The sequence below is a fragment of the Scyliorhinus torazame genome, chromosome 4, assembly GCF_047496885.1.
Source record: "Scyliorhinus torazame isolate Kashiwa2021f chromosome 4, sScyTor2.1, whole genome shotgun sequence".
NCBI lineage: Eukaryota > Metazoa > Chordata > Chondrichthyes > Carcharhiniformes > Scyliorhinidae > Scyliorhinus > Scyliorhinus torazame.
Window position 1 is genome coordinate 210,835,453 of NC_092710.1, and position 15,285 is coordinate 210,850,737.

The 15,285-nt window shown below is 47.8% G+C and overlaps 1 protein-coding gene across 3 annotated transcripts in view; it reads left to right on the forward strand.

Annotated features, from left to right (window-relative positions):
* ptprk (protein tyrosine phosphatase receptor type K) overlaps nt 1–15,285 on the forward strand; it is an 877,717-nt gene that overhangs the window by 487,294 nt on the left and 375,138 nt on the right. The gene's annotated exons all lie outside the window — the stretch shown is intronic.

Below are 15,285 nucleotides of genomic sequence, written 5' to 3' on the forward strand. Positions count from 1 at the left end.
ATTCAATGCTCTAGGCAGATGGTGGAATTTAAATTCAATAAAAATCTGGAATTGAAAGTCAAATATTAAACATGAAACCATTGTTGATTGTTGTAAAAACCCACACACTGAACTGCTAGCTCCTGCATCTGTATAACGAAGAACAATTGAAGGAAATTGCTCTGGGTCACTCAAGTGAACTTAACCATTTTTAGAGTGGGTTTGGTGGCGACCGAGGCACAGAAATCTGAACAGCCTTCCACAAGTGAATCTGACTGTTCTCTGCATTTATTTTAAAGAAGCTTAAACATTCTTTTGAATATATCAGCTTGTGGGTTAATTGAGAAAAGGTATGTGTGAGATTAGTGACTTTCTAAATGCAGATCCAAAATTAATGATCAAAATCACACTTGCAAGGACAGTAAACTGCCCATAAGTATTCAATTGTGAAGCAATCATTTTTGTGCACCATCTTCAAACTTTACAAGGGAATTATCTTGGCAATTGCCTCAATAATTCGTTCTTGGATTGAGTGCCAGTTCTTCAATAGAAGAAGTTATCTTCTCCCAGTCTTCTATCTTGTGTCGCCCTACACGATACAAGAGAATATGATCGGAGAAGTACAAAGGAAGCCTTCCCATTGGAATTCAGTAAAATATATGTTCAGGTTTATTTTGCCTGGAACACTTCAAAAGTGTAAAAACACATTTGCTGCATGCATTGAGGGAATTCCATGGAGCTCACAAGAACAGGAAATATGGCGCATGAGGTGACCTAATTAAGATGTGATGCAAAATTGTGATTTCCTAATGGCAAGTTGAAATGCAGAGGTGAAGTCAGCGGAATGCTTAACATGTGTTGCGCCTCACCAGTATGTGGCAATTTTCATTATTGTAATGCATTTGGATTCTAGGAATGCTCATCAGTGTAAAACGTTTTCAAAATCATGTCTTACCTTCAAGATAAAGTCAGCAGTGTGCATTTCTTGTGACATCCAGTTCACATTTATCGGTGACGTGCAGTTGTGTCCGAGGTCAGAGGTTTTCCTTGTTTAACTTTACAAGCGAAAGGAAGGCGAACAGCAGCTTGTGTACCGGCAAGCATGGAGACAGGTGTAGAGTGGGGTTGGGAATATTAGGAAGAGGCAGAGGGAAACATCTGCTATCCTGCGTTTAGTCGGGGGTGGTGGGAGCAGTTAGTCAACGTAATAAGAAAGAAGGTCTGAGGGCAGTGTCTGTACTGTCCAGATGTGGGCCCATCTCAGGGTACTGGTTGCCAGAGTGTTTGCAATGCTTTGATTTGATTTCACCCAAAATATTTGTTTTCCCCACTGAGTCATCTCGGACAATGTCCTTTATGTGTATAGAAGAGAGGTCTAACTGAGCCTGCAAGTTCAGCCATGCCAGTGAATACAACAATTGGACACTAACATGAACATTCAATAAAGAGTGGACCAGAAAACCTCTGAAGAAGAGTCATACAGACTCGAAACATTAACTCTGTTTCCCTCGCCACTGATGCTGCCAGACTTGCTGAGCTTTTCTAGCAATTGGAATTTCCCAGCATCTGTAGTTTAAAATTTCAAAAAAAAACATTCATTCCTAACACAATAAAGGAAATTTCCCGAACTCTTGCTAGCCATTCATACATGCCAACTGTGATGTGTGCCTGTTAATTTAGCTCTTTGATTAAGCTCTCAAAAAATGATGATATACAAATAAAGTTGAAACCCAGGCGAGGCAATGGCCTAGTGGTATTGTTACTGGAGTGATAATCCAGAGACCCAGAGTAATGATCTGAGGATCAGGGTGTGAATCCCAGCACGGCAGATGGTGCAATTTGAATTCAATGAAAATTGACTCCGATCCACAGCAAAGTGATCACCTCTTACTGCCCTCTCTAGGACATTTGGGGATAGGCAATAAATGCTGACCCAACCGACAATGCCCACGTCCCATGAAATATAATTTTTTAAATTGCAAGTGAAATTTAATTTGAAAAAAAAACATCAATGCCATCTTTGTGCTCTCAATGAGCCTTATGTTAATGCCACTGGAGTTGGACAGGAAGTTTTAGGTTGAGGCAAAGACTCCCTGTTTAACCAGGGAGCTATTTAATAGCTCACCTGGAGCTAAATCATTGCCAGCTGATGGCAGGTTTCACCGCTGGAAAGCACCCCCAATGCGGAATCACACACGACTTCCACATGCACTACTGGCACTTTAAATTTTAATTTTAAAAGCAAGAGAGCGAAAGTCCCGCACATCTCCTGTTCTGCTGTCAGGAATGGCATACCATTGACAAAATTCCATCAATTATTTCTGTAGCTTTAAGCAGCAGCAAATCAAACATACCGATGTTTCCTCACTTATTAAAGCCATCACCATTATTGGTGCGCATGTGTTTTAAATAAAAATATTTTCATTCAAACAATATTTTTCAATATTACAAAAATAACCCCAAGACAACACATGCCAACCTAGTTTTGGACCAAAAGTGGTAGTCAATGGGCACGGCTCCAGCTTGACACCCAGAATCCCTCTCTTTGTTTCAATAAAGGAGACACAAAAATTAACACGCTTGGGGCAGGTCCAGGGCATTTGCGTGTGGTTTGCCGGCCTCCCCTGGAACACTGCTCACACCAGTCCTCCACCCCGGAGAAGAACCCACTCACAAGCACCCTGGTCGGGTGCGGCCTGTGCACCACCTTGAACTTTATCAGACTTAACCTTGCACACAAGGAGGTAAAGTTAACACTATGAAGTGCCTCACTCCACACAAACCACCCCCCCCCCCCCAACCTCTCGAAGACCAACCCAGCTCATCCTTCTATTTCCAGTGAAGCCTGCTCTGTTTTCAACTCCGGCCCTATGAATGTCTGGCATCCTTCCCTACCTTAGCTCATCCAAGGGCAGGACCCTATCCATAAGCGAGGACGCACTGGTACCAGGGGAAATGAAGGAAGCTTCTTGCGTACAAAATCGTGCACCTGAAAGTATCTGAATACATTTCCTCTTGGGAGCTGGGACGTCTCTAAAATCTTGTCTAGACCAGCGGACCTACCCTCTAGAAACATATCCCTAACCTCTCCAACCCTTCCCTCTCCCAAGCCCTAAACATTGAATCTAAACCAGACACACAATCCTATGATTCCTATAGATCGTTACCAACAGCGACATAGAATCATAGAATCCCAGTAGTCCAGAAGGAGACTATTTGGCCCATCGAGACTGCATTGATCCTCTGTAAGAACACTGCACCCAAGACCATTTCCTGCCTTGTCCCAATAACCCCATATCCTTTGGACACTGTGGGGCAATTTAGTGTGGCCTGTCCATCTAACCGCACATCTTTGGACTGCAGAAGGAAACCAAAGCAGACCTGGGGGAATGGCAAGCCCCCACAGATTGTCACTGAAGGCTGGATTTGAACCCGGGTACCTGGTGCTGTGAGGCAGTAGTGTTAACCACTGTGCCACCGTGTGACCCCTAGAGCCGAATTTAAAGTGCTGCCTAAATAGATTCCAAATCATCAAAGAGGCTATAACCACTGGGCTCGACGAATGTTTTACGGGAGAGAACGAAGTGGAGAGAAGTGTCTTTAAGAAAGAGATAGATAGGTTCTTGATTAATAAGGGGATCAGGGGTTATGGGGAGAAGGCAGGAGAATGGGGATGAGAAAATATCAGCCATGATTGAATGGCGGAGCAGACTCGATGGGCGGAATGGCCTAATTCTGCTCCTATGTCTTATGGAGCAGTAACAAGCACCGTCGATCCTATGCACAAAGCCTCCTCCATCTGCCCCCATATAGAGTCCAGATCCTCAAACTACCCCGCAGACATTTGGGGGTCCAGGTGACCAGGAGCTCGGGGGCCCTGCATCGACTTAATTACACGAGGCTGGTTGAGCAAATGGAGGAGGAGTTCAAGAGGTGGGACGCGCTGCCGCTGTCCCTGGTGGGTAGCGTGCAGTCGGTTAAGATGACGGTGCTCCCAAGGTTTCTGTTCCTGTTCCAGTGCCTCCCCATGTTTATCCCGAAGGCCTTTAGGCGGGTCAACAGGAGCATAACGGGGTTTGTGTGGGCGCGAGGGACTCCGAGGGTGAGAAGGGTGTTCCTGGAGCGGAGTAGGGATGGGGGTTGCTGACATTGCCCAACCTCGGTAGGTACTACTGGGCCGCCAATGTGGCGATGGTGCGCAAGTGGGTGATGGAGGGGGAGGGGCCTGCATGGAAGAGGCTGGAGACGGCGTCTTGTGAGGGTACGAGTCTGGAGGCGCTGGCAACGGCGCCGCTGCCGCTCCCTCCAATGAGGTACACCACGAGCCCGGTAGTGGCAGCTACCCTCAAAATCTGGCAGTGGAGGCGGCACAGGGGGGTAGTTGGGGCCTCGGTGTGGACCCCAATACGGGGGAACCACCGGTTTGTCCCAGGGAGAATAGACGGAGGGTGGCACAGGGCAGGGATAAGAAGGTTGTGAGACCTGTTTGTGGACAGGATGTTCGTGAGCCTGGGTGAGCTGGAAGAGAAGTATGGGCTCCCCCCGGGGAACACCTTTAGATATTTACAGGTAAGGGCGTTTGGCAGGCGGCAAGTGGCGGAATTCCTGCGGCTGCCGCCACGCACAGTACAGGACAGGGTGCTCTCGCGGGGGGTGAGGGGGGGGGGGTGCAGGAGGAGGCTTCGATGGTGGAGTTGAAAGGTAAGTGGGAGGAGGAGTTGGGAGAGGCAATCGAAGAGGGGACGTGGTCAGATGCCCTAGGGAGGGTGAACTCTTCCTCTTCGTGCGCGAGGCTCAGCCTCATACAGTTTAAGGTGCTGCACAGGGCACACATGACCGGGACAAGGATGAGCAGGTTCTTTGGGGGTGAGGACAGGTGTGTTAGGTGCTCAGGGAGCCCAGCAAATCACACCCATATGTTCTGGGCATGCCCAGCGCTGGAGGAATTTTGGAAGGGCGTAGCGAGGACGGTGTCGGAGGTGGTAGGATCCAGGGTCAAGCCGGGCTGGGGGCTCGCAATATTTGGGGTTGCAGTGGAACCGGGAGTGCAGGAGGCGAAAGAGGCCGGTATTCTGGCCTTTGTGTCCCTGGTAGCCCGGCGAAGGATTCTTCTTCAGTGGAGGGATGCGAGTCCCCCAAGCGTGGAATCGGGATCAATGATATGACGGGGTTTATTAAATTGGAGAGGGTGAAATTTGCCTTGAGGGGATCGGTACAAGGGTTCTTTAGGTGGTGGCAACCGTTTTTGGACTTCCTGGCAGAGCGGTAGACAATGGTCAGCAGCAGCAACCTGGGGGGGGCGGGGGGGTGTCTATTTTATTTTTGTTTATTTTCCCTGGGGGATCTGAGGGGGTGTATATATTTGCTATATTTGCTTTGTGTTAATTCGGGGTGTTAATTTATTATTTATGTATAGGGGGGAGGGGGGCACGGGGGTTGTTTTACTTTGTTCTGTATTTAATTCAATTGGGTTCTTTTTTCATTCTGTTGTTGCTATTTTGTGAAAACCCCAATAAAATTTAAAAAAAAAATTTTTTTAAAACTACCCCGCTGACCAAAACCACCAGCGTGCCCAATAACACACCACTAACACATTATGTACACCGCTCCTGAGTCTGCTAAAATGTTGACTGTCCAAAAAGTCACCACCTGGTTAATCCCCCCCCCCCACCCCCTGGAGTCCGCACATCAATACTTTGTGAAACTCTTGTCCCACCCATCCTTTCTGCAGCCTTGTTTGATCTCAACTCTCACATGGGTCTCCTTTTTTTAAAAAAAAAAGCACATCAGCTTTCAAACTTTTCAGATGGGCAAATGCCTGGGACGTGAAACTGGGCCATTTAACCCTCTCTCATTCCATGTAATCAACCAGACAGAAATTGGCATTTTTTACTTCAATATCCTTCCAAACGATAGACTCTCGACAAAGGAGCAGGAAATCAGAAGTCAACATGGAATCTGCTGTTATTATTGTGCAGGCAGATATATAACACACAATGCATATTTTGAGGTGCATAATGACACTCTTGATTCCTCCATCTCTTTTTCCTCCATCTCTCTTTCCCCCATCACAACTCTTAAGATCCTGCAAACTACCCACTCTTTTCAAGTACTTTTTGTACAATGGTGTCTTTTATTAATTTGGATTTATCTTTAGAAATTCAATTTGAACATCAGAACTACTTTTGTAATGAATGAATTATTCATTAGTTACTGTTAAATTAATGATGAGATGTAGGTTTATGAAGTTCTAAACTTTCCATTATGAATTAGGTTTAACAGAATCCAATTTGTTATGGGGTGGGTGAGCGTGGGGGCGATTTATAATCTGAGATTGCATGGGCTACATTGAAAAACAATATCGCTAAATTTGTGATTTAGTATGCAAAGCTGGGGTCAATAATCCTTTGATCCTCGCTGAAATGACTAAAACGTATGTCAGTCAGTTTGAGTTGCCAGTTATGAAAAATATTCAAGGTATATTTATTTGCGAAGTAATGTGTTGAGTTTAAGCCGCCTTTAATTATTTTTACAGGATTGTATTAAAAAAACCTTGACCAAGATTGTGTTGTGTGCTTGCAGCTGAACTTGTGAAGGACATAAATTTAAATCTGTTGTCAGCAGAATTATTTGCTGAAGCTTTTACGATTACCTGAAAGGCACTTGCTTCACCGGATGCCCTTTATTATATTTTTTATTCACTTTTTCAACCTGCTTGTGCATGGCATTGTTTTCTTCCCAGTGAGAAATTTGTACATACAGTTATTACTTACGTTATTTGCTTCATTACACAAAATCCACCTGTGCTGGTTAGTAGGGTGTCGACTGACTCAGTTTTCCTCTTTAATCCACTGCTTATCAGCTCCTCCACATGCTGTTTAATTTGAATTTTGAACGGAAGCTGAATGCATTGTGCCAGCTGTTGAAGTTACATGCTGTGCTCCTTCTGTACTGTAGCGTGATAACAGTACACTGATTAAGTTTCAATGATGTTATTACAGGTTTTGTTCACAGGTGGAATCTGATTCATTGAGATTGATTAGCATTCATAATGCAATGGCACATAATTTAATACATTTCTGCGTACAAGTACATTCCATCAAGAAAACCATGTTTTCATAAACTTGTGATGTATTTTCTCATTTTTGCCCAAGTGCCCATTTATAGGCTTTCATAGAATCGTAGAATCCCTATAGTGCAACAGGAAGCCATTTGGGTCTGCACCGACTCAATGAAGGACCCTACCTCGGCCTACTCCCCTGCTCTAGCCCCATCGAACCTTTAGACACAAAGGGGCAATTTAGCATGGCCAATCTACCTAACCTTCACATCTTTGGACTGTGGGAGGAAACTGGAGCACCCGGAGCAAGCCCACACAGACACTGGGAGAGCATGTAAACTCCACGCAGTCGCCCAGGGCCGAAATTGAACCCGGGTCCCTGGTGCTGTGAGGCATCAGTGCTAAACAATGTGCCACCGTTTTGCTGCATGAATAGTGAAGTATAAGACTTATTACATCAGATGGATTGATTGTCTATGTCAGTCATTTTCAAACTCGGGGTCGCAATCCAATTGTGGTTCGCTGGTGGGAGTCGGGAGGGTAGCGGAGCAATCTGTCTCGGCATTCTGGATTATGACCGGCTTTCAGGAATTCCAGCTGTCCCGTGCATGTGTGGCCCCTCCTCTGTATGTCAACATGCTCTCCCAAGAGTAGAGTTTTTTTAATCAATTGAGTCTTCCTGCCAGAAGTGACAGCAGCGAGCAGATCACGCGCTGGATACACTGACGTCACGTGCTCAGGGCGTATTGAAGAGAGCTTCCTCTGGTTTGCAGCTGACAAGAAGCAAGCAATAGGACTGTGAAGAGCTGAAGGTGGATCTTTTTGGACTAAGGATGAGGGGGCCATGGAGATTCACCGGGTGAGTCCATGGCAGGACAAAGCAGTACTGGTGTGAGCTCCAGGACCTCTGATGAAAACCCAGACAGAAATGTAACATTAAGACTTCCGGATGCGGCGATGACCAGCTAGGTCACACGTTTCGGCAGCTCCCGGTGGAACAAACTTTTGGGCTCTTGATAGGAGCCCCAACGGCAATTTTAATGACAAAAAACACTGTGCTGAATCCAGAAGGGAATCCCCCCTGGACACGGATGGAAAAAAGAGAGGAAAGTGGCCGGATTGCGGTGGATCCTCTAGAGCAGCGACCAGGAAGGCAGGCACAAAGCAAGTTGGCGTCGGAAGGGGGCAGTTTAATATGGGACCCTGACCAACAAGAGTTCCTGCGGCGTTGCGTGGAAGAACTCAAAAAGGAGATGAAGAAGGAGCTGTTGGCCCCGATATTACAAGCGATTGAGGGGCTAAAGGAGGAGCAAAAGACCCAGGAATAGGAGCTTTGGGTCGTGAAGGCAAAGGCTGCTGAGAATGAGGACAACATACAGGGCCTGGTGGTGAAAACGGAGATGCACGAGGCACAACACAAAAGGTGTGTGGAAAGACCGGAGGTGCTGGAGAATAATGCGAGGAGGAAGAATTTAAGGATTCTTGGTCATCCCGAAGGTGTAGAAGGGGCGGACGTCGGGGCATATGTGAGCATGATGCTGCACTCGTTAATGGGATCGGAGGCCCCGACGGGTCCGCTGGAGGTGGAGGGAGCCTATCGAGTGATGGTGCGAAGACCGAGGGCTGGAGAAATTCCTCGAGCCATAGTGGTGAGATTTCTCCGATATAAGGACAGAGAGATGGTCCTCAGATGGGCAAAGAAAACTCGGAGCAGTAGGTGGGAGAACGCGGTGATCCGCGTATATCAAGATTGGAGTGCGGAGGTGGCGAGAAGGAGGGCAAGCTTTAATCGGGCCAAGGCGGTGCTGCACAAACGGAAGATTAAATTTGGAATGCTGCAACCGGCAAGACTGTGGGTCACACATCAAGAGAAACACCACTACTTCGAAACGGCAGATGAGGCGTGGACATTTATTGTCGAGGAGAAACTGGAGTGAGCGGGCCATAAGAAGAACGTTTGGGACAAAGTGGGGGGGTGAATATGTGAGATGAAGGGGGGAAAAGAGGGAAGAGATGACTTCCCAAGTTGTTAATCCTGCAACCCTGTAACTTTTCTCTCTTCCCCATGTCGTGGGGGAGGGGGGGGAGGGAGGATGAGGAGCTGAGGGCGCCGGCCATTGGGGGCGGGGCCAAAAGGGAAGCGCGGGCTTTGTTCTCGCGCTATGGTAATCACGGCGGGAACAGGGAAGCAGGAAGGAGGGGGCCTCGCACAGTGTGAGCCGAGGTCACGGGGGGAAGCCGAGGTCGGCCAGAGTTTGCTGACTTCTGGGAGCAACATGGGGGGTGCAATTACGCTAGTTTGGGATCTAGCTGGGGGGGGGGGGTTTAACTGGGTTGCTGCTGCTGGGGAGAAGGGGGAGCTGGTATGGGGGGGTGGTCGGGGCGGGGGGGCACCGCTTGGGGGAGATACGGCTACGTGGGAACCGGGTGAGGAGCTGGATTGAAAAAGGAGATGGCTAGTCGTCGGGGGGGGGTGGGGGGGGGGTAGTAAAGAGCCCCCCAACCCGGTTGATCACGTGGAATCTGAGCGGGCTGAACAGGCCGATTAAGAGGGCACGGGTACTCGCACACCTAAAGAAACTTAAGGCAGATGTGGTTATGCTTCAGGAGACGCATCTGAAGCTGATAGACCAGGTCAGACTACGCAAAGGGTGTGTGGGGCAGGTGTTTCATTCAGGGCTAGAAGCAAAAAACAGGGGGGTGGCCATACTAGTGGGGAAGCGGGTAATGTTTGAGGCAAAGACTATAGTGGCGGATAGTGGGGGCAGATACGTGATGGTGAGTGGCAAATTGCAAGGGGAGGCGGTGGTATTAGTGAACGTGTATGCCCCGAACTGGGATGATGCCAACTTTATGAGGCGTATGTTAGGACGAATCCCGGACCTAGAAGTGGGGAAGTTGGTAATGGGTGGAGATTTTAATACGGTGCTGGACCCAGGGCTGGACAGATCGAGGTCCAGGACCGGAAGGAGGCCGGCTGCAGCTAGGGTGCTTAAGGACTTTATGAAGCAGATGGGAGGAGTAGACCCCTGGAGATTTAGTAGACCTAGGAGTAAGGAGTTTTCGTTTTTCTCCTATGTCCACAAAGTTTATTCACGAATAGATTTTTTTGTTTTGGGAAGGGCACTGATCCCAAAGGTGACGGGGACGGAGTACACGGCTATAGCCATTTCGGACCGTGCTCCCCATTGGGTGGACGTGGAGATAGGGGAAGAAAAACAACAGCGTCCACCCTGGAGAATGGACATGGGATTATTGGCAGATGAGGGGGTGTGTTTAAGGGTGAGGGGGTGTATTGAAAGGTACTTGGAACTCAACAATAATGGGGAGGTCCAGGTGGGAGTGGTCTGGGAGGCGCTGAAGGCAGTGGTTAGAGGGGAGCTGATATCTATTAGGGCACATAAAGGAAAGCAGGAGGGTAGGGACAGGGAGCGGTTGTTGAAAGAACTTCTGAGGGTGGACAGACAATATGCGGAGGCACCGGAGGAGGGACTGTACAGGGAAAGGCAAAGGCTACATGTAGAATTTGACTTGTTGACTACGGGTAATGCAGAGGCACAATGGAGGAAGGCACAGGGTGTACAGTCCGAATACGGAGAGAAGGCGAGCAGGTTGCTGGCCCACCAACTGAGGAAAAGGGGAGCAGCGAGGGAGATATGAGGAGGGAGAGATGGAGCGGGGAGTGGAGAGAGTGAATGGAGTGTTCAAGGCATTTTACGAAAGATTATATGAAGCTCAGCCCCCGTATGGGAAGGAGAGAATGATGTGCTTTCTGGATCAGCTGGAATTTCCTAAGGTGGAGGAGCAGGAGAGGGTGGGACTGGGAGCACAGATTGAGACGGAGGAAGTGGTGAAAGGGATTGGGAGCATGCAGGCGGGGAAGGCCCCGGGACCAGACGGATTCCCAGTTGAATTCTATAGGAAATATATGGACTTGCTGGCCCCGCTACTGATGAGAACCTTTAATGAGGCGAGGGAAAGGGGGCAGCTGCCCCCGACTATGTCAGAGGCAACGATATCGCTCCTCCTAAAGAAGGAAAAAGACCCGCTGCAATGCGGGTCCTACAGGCCCATTTCCCTTCTGAATGTGGACGCTAAGATTCTGGCCAAGGTAATGGCAATGAGGATAGAGGATTGTGTCCCGGGGGTGGTTCATGAGGACCAAACTGGGTTTGTGAAGGGGAGACAGCTGAATACAAATATACGGAGGCTGCTAGGGGTAATGATGATGCCCCCACCAGAGGGGGAAGCGGAGATAGTGGTGGCGATGGATGCCGAGAAAGCATTTGATAGAGTGGAGTGGGAGTATTTGTGGGAGGTGCTGAGGAGATTTGGTTTTGGGGATGGGTATATCAGGTGGGTTCAGTTGCTGTATAGGGCCCCGTTGGCGAGCGTGGTCACGAATGGACGGGGGTCTGACTATTTTCGGCTCCATAGAGGGACGAGGCAGGGATGTCCTCTGTCCCTGTTATTGTTTGCACTGGCGATTGAACCCCTGGCCATAGCATTGAGGGGTTCCAGGAAGTGGAGGGGAGTACTCGGGGGGGGGGGGGGGGGGGGGGAGAGAGAGGAACACCGGGTATCTCTGTATGCGGATGATTTGTTGCTATATGTGGCGGACCCGGCGGAGGGGATGCCAGAGATAATGCGGATACTTGGGGAGTTTGGGGAGTTTTCAGGGTATAAACTGAACATGGGGAAAAGTGAGTTGTTTGTGGTGCATCCAGGGGAGCAGAGCAGAGAGATAGAGGATTTACCGTTGAGGAAGGTAACAAGGGACTTCCGGTACTTGGGGATCTAGATAGCCAAGAATTGGGGTACATTACACAGGCTTAATTTAACGCGGTTGGTAGAACAGATGGAGGAGGATTTCAAGAGATGGGACATGGTGTCCCTGTCACTGGCAGGTAGGGTGCAGGCGGTTAAAATGGTGGCCCTCCCGAGATTCCTTTTTGTGTTTCAGTGCCTCCCGGTGGTGATCACGAAGGCTTTTTTCAAAAGAATCGAGAAGAGTATTATGAGTTTTGTGTGGGCTGGGAAGACCCCGAGAGTGAGAGGGGAATTCTTGCAGCGTAGTAGGGACAGGGGGGGGGCTGGCACTACCGAGCCTAAGTGAGTACTACTGGGCCGCCAATGTTTCAATGGTGTGTAACTGGATGGGAGAAGGGGAGGGAGCGGCGTGGAAGACATTGGAGAGGACGTCCTGCAGGGGGACTAGCCTACAAGCAATGGTGACGGCGCCGTTGCCATTCTCACCAAAGAAATACACCACAAGCCCCGTGGTGGTGGCTACATTGAAAATTTGGGGGCAGTGAAGACGGCATAGGGGAAGGACGGGAGCTTCGGTGCGGTCCACGATAAGAAACAATCATAGGTTCGTTCAGGGGAGAATGGATGGGGGATTTGGAGCATGGCAAAGAGCTGGGGTAGTACAACTGAGAGATCTGTTTGTAGATGGGACGTTTTCGAGTCTGGGAGCGCTGACGGAAAAATATGGGTTGCCCCAAGGGAATGCATTTCGGTACATGCAATTGAGGGCTTTTGCGAGGCAACAGGTGAGGGCAGGAGGTGCAGGATAGTGATCTCAGAGACATGGGTGGGGGATGATAAGGTGTCAGACATATACAGGGAAATGAGGGACGAGGGGGAGATCATGGTAGATGAGCTGAAACGGGAATGGGAAGAAGAACTGGGGGAGGAGATTGAGGAGGGGCTGTGGGCTGATACCCTACGTAGGGTAAACTCATCGTCCTCGTGTGCCAGGCTAAGCCTGATACAATTTAAGGTGTTACACAGGGCGCATATGACTGGAGCACGGCTTAGTACATTTTTTGGGGTAGAGGATAGGTGTGCGAGATGCTCGAGAGGCCCAGCGAATCACACCCACATGTTCTGGTCATGCCCGGCACTACAGGGGTTCTGGGTGGGGGTGGCAAAGGTGCTTTCGAAGGTGGTGGGGGTCCGGGTCGAACCAAGCTGGGGGTTGGCTATATTTGGGGTTGCAGAAGAGCCGGGAGTGCAGGAGGCGAGAGAGGCTGACGTGTTGGCCTTTGCGTCCCTAGTAGCCCGGCGCAGGATATTGTTAATGTGGAAGGAAGCCAAACCCCCGGGTGTGGAGACCTGGATAAACGACATGGCAGGGTTTATAAAGTTAGAACGGATTAAGTTCGTGTTAAGAGGTTCGGCTCAGGGGTTCACCAGGCGGTGGCAACCGTTCGTCGATTACCTCACAGAAAGATAGAGGGAATGGAAAAGAAGTAGACAACAGCAGCAACCCAGGGGGGAGGGGGGGGGGGGGGGTGGAATCGAACGGACTCTCAGACGTTATTGTATATGTATAAAATGTATAGGTATTTGTTATAGGTAATTGTATATTGGATTGTTGGATTGTATTTTTGGAGAGTGTTTATTTTGGACAAGGCAGTTGCCATTCAGTTTTATTTTTGTTTATATATTATTTATTTATTTGTTTAAAACTGGCCACTGTTATTTATATTGCTTTATTGTTGTGTAAAAGAAACACTGCGTACTGTTATGTTTGCCAAAAATCTTGAATAAAATATATTTTTTTAAAAAGAAATGTAACATTAAATGACAAAGCAAATGTGATCGTGAGGACCAGGCAGACTCCCCTGTTGCATTAAATGTAAGCAAAAAGGTGGGTTGCGAAGTTCAAACCCGTGTTTCGCGAAGGTCGGCCAACTGGCGTAGGTAGCAAAGGTCGGCCAGCTGGCGTGGGTCCCCGAAGGTCGGCCAGTTGGTAAAAATGGTTCCCCAGTGAAGAAGTTTGAGAAACACTAACCTATGTTATTGGTGGCTCTATTATGGTCTTGTTATCAAAACGTGGAGCAATTCTTTTCAGTTTGATCTTGTATCAGTTAAATTTTATTGATGTTTAGAATGGAACTGCTCCGGTGCAGAAAAGTTCATTGGAACTGCTGTGTAAAGAAAAAGCTGATTTGCCATGAGGTATATTAGTTAGCTTCCTTGATATTGCCTAAATAGATTGCAAGTTTTTAAAGTGAATCTCCCATGGTGCTGTTCACTGTGAATCTGAAGATGGGCTGTCATGACAAGGGTGTTATGACATGTAATGTGTAATTGATGCCACTGATATAGTGACCAAGAAATATATCTTTAACCTGATAATTAGGGATGTTTATTGGTGATGGGATTTAATTTATTTCCAAAAGTGATAAATGCCATAGCCTTGTATATTTTATCATATCAACTTTTAACTTGCTATGTTTAAGTGATACCATCGAACGAATAGCACTGCAGGCCGCAAATCAGAAGACTGCTAGAGAATAAACCTTTTCTTAAACATATCAAATGATCTGCTGTTATATTGCACATTCTCTTAGACACACAAAGATAATAACGATTCAACTGCACCAACAACTCAGAACATATGCAAAATTTTATTAGGTGGAGTTATGGGGATAGGGCAGGAGGGTGGGCCTAAATAGGGTGCTTTATTCGAGGGTCGGAGGAGATTCTATGGGCCAAGTGGTTTCCTGCACCGTAGGAGTTCCATGGTTCACCTTCAGCTAACACACCGGGTAAAAGCTCCCTCAAGCAAAATATTAAATACTCAGACATAAATGCCATACCTTTAGTGAGGTAGCAGTGCTAACCACTGTGCCACCCTGTCGCAATTTCTCAATCATACCTGATGAGGTTGTGGACTTCATTTCGTGTATGTCCAACTACTTGGAGTGAGCATCATTGATGACCCAAAACAAAAAGTCCATGAATGGGTCTGCAAAATCGATATGTAGCCTGCACCCATGGCTGACCTGGCCACTCCCAAGGGTGCATTAAGCTGCAGATGGAAAGTTTTGCTGCAATTGATGTTGGTCACATTGTTTGATAAGATTCCCTATGTCAGCATCATTCCAGGCCACCACACATGCGAACATCTTCATCTTTGTCATCCAGGGATAGGCACAGTGTAACTCGTGTCATAATAACTTTAATAATAACTTTTTGCAGGGGTGGGAATGATCACCCATGCTTCACATAATAATACACCATCTTCACAAGGTAACTTCTTTTATCGGAAATTTTAGGTAATTGCTCAGATCTGTTATGATGCCAGCTGTGGAAGACCATATGCATGACTTGAGATAACCTGGGTCCTTCTGGGTCCAAATTCTGACCATTGTGCTGACACAGGCAATGTTTGTGTAGTTGCTAAATTAATCATTACATAAAAATGAAATAGGAGCCATTAGCTCATAAAA